This window comes from Austrofundulus limnaeus, unplaced genomic scaffold (genome assembly GCF_001266775.1).
Source record: "Austrofundulus limnaeus strain Quisiro unplaced genomic scaffold, Austrofundulus_limnaeus-1.0 Scaffold597, whole genome shotgun sequence".
Classification (NCBI taxonomy): domain Eukaryota; kingdom Metazoa; phylum Chordata; class Actinopteri; order Cyprinodontiformes; family Rivulidae; genus Austrofundulus; species Austrofundulus limnaeus.
The window spans coordinates 179,979-182,212 of NW_013952999.1; positions in this window are offsets into that span (position 1 = coordinate 179,979).

Consider the following 2,234-nt stretch of genomic DNA (forward strand, 5'->3'; position numbering starts at 1 on the left):
ATCCATGCATCCATTCATTCATTCATTCATTCATCCATCCATCCATCCATCCATCCATCCATGCATCCATGCATCCATTCATCTATCCATCCATCCATCCATCCATCCATCCATCCATCCATGCATCCATGCATCCATTCATTCATTCATTCATTCATCCATCCATCCATCCATCCATCCATCCACCATCCATCTATGCATCCATCATCCATGCATCCATCCATGCATCCATCCATCCATCCATCCATCCATGCATCCATGCATCCATTCATCCATCCATCCATCCATCCATGCATCCATGCATCCATGCATCCATCATCCATCCATCCATGCATCCATCCAGCCATGCATCAGGAAGCCACACTGGCGAAATACCAGGAAGTCCATCTATTTATACATGTTCTTCAATGCCTGCATTCGCCCCCTACTGACCTATGGCTGAATCACAGGCATTCAGACAAAATTCTTATCTAATGTTCTTACAACGGTTGAATATGTGTTGTTATAGATATTTCGGACATGTAACTAATCTATTTTCAATCAAAACATTATAGATTAAACATTGTCAACATTATAAAAAGGGAAACCTAAGACTATAGTGTTGTGCTTCCAACATCAGTACTAACCTGTAATAACTATAAATTTCTTCACATCCATCCATCCAGCCATCCATCCATTATCTTTACCCACTTCTTCCTCCTGACCAGCTACACCTCTGACCCTCTCTGGGTCAGAGGTGTAGCTGGTCCTCATGTCCAGCAGTACTTGTGTGAGAGGCAGGACAGGTATCTGGTCCAGTACAGGGAGACAAACGAGACAAACAACTATTTGCTCTCTCACTCACACCTGTAACCACGTAGCCTAACATTCATGTGTTTGGTCTGTGGATGGAAACTGGAGTTTTTGGAAAAATCCCATGCATGCACAGGAAGGACAGGTAAACTCCACCAGGGAAGATTAGTACACCAGGACCACTGGCTGTAAAGCAGTAAAGTTTATGTGATTCAGAAGATATTTATTTTAAAGTTTTAGACCCTTTTTTAACGTTCTGTGTTTGTGTGTCTCTTTCCTGTCCTCCCACACCCAGCCAGTCGAGGCAGATGGCTGCTCGTCCTGAGCCTGAAGGCTGGAAGTTTCTTCCTTTTTAAAAGGGAGCTTCTTCTGTTGCCAATGTGTTGCTGAAAATCCTTTTATGTGTAACATACTTGGTGAAATAAAGAGATTCTGATTCTCAGGATGGGAGACTGCAATGAAGTGAAGATTGTTTTTTGTACAGTTTCCTGGGGACAACTTTTGTTGTGACTTGGAGCTATATAATAAAACTGAACTGAAGTGAAAGATCCCAGGTTAGGATTCGATTCTTCAACCTACTCACTGAGAGGCGACAGCTCTACCAACTGTGCCACTCCAGTTCATCCCAGTACAATCCAGTTACAACTCAATTAAATATGTTAATTAAAGCTTCAAAGTTGTTGAAGGAATGCTTCACCGTCAGAGCTTTAAGATCATCTTAACTTTAAGTTAAAGTTGAAACGCTCTGGTCAAGCCTTATAAATGCAGTTTAGATTGATCACATGTGATATCGCAAGATCTTACAAAATGTGTGTGAATATGTGTTGGGCATGACACTCATCCTAAATCTTAGCTCAATGTTGATGAAATTTACTGATTTATAGCCATTTCTGTGTTTGCTAAGGTTGCTTAGCTGTGGCGGCCATCTTGATTGTGGTTTACTGGAAAAGTTGATTTGTTGGAGATGTACACCCAGTGACTAGTTTCTAAAAGTTTCAGTGAAATCCATCCTGTGGTTTGGAAGATATTTTGCTAATTCTGTAGACAAACTATCACACAGTACATGCACAACTGTTAAACCGCCTGTTCTTCAGTTTGTGTTTACTATTGGACAAGAACATTGGCAGCACGACTTTATTTTCTGAAAACACTCAGTGCAGCTTCGTTCAGTCTGTCTGAGGTTTTGTTTTGGGTTATTTTGGGGCGGGGCGGGGTGAAAACTGAATCCAAACAAACCTGCTAATGTTTCTCATGTGATTAAATGTAGGACTTTGTGACGAAATAAGATTTGTTGTGGCCATGTTTGTGCATGTACGTATGTGTGCATGTGTGTGTGGGGTGTGCCCTTGTTTTTGCTACTTGGTGGGGACAATTTTTCAGGAAAATTCATCCTCGTGGGGACCGGATGCTCCTTGTGGGGATCAAAGCCCAGTCCCCACAAC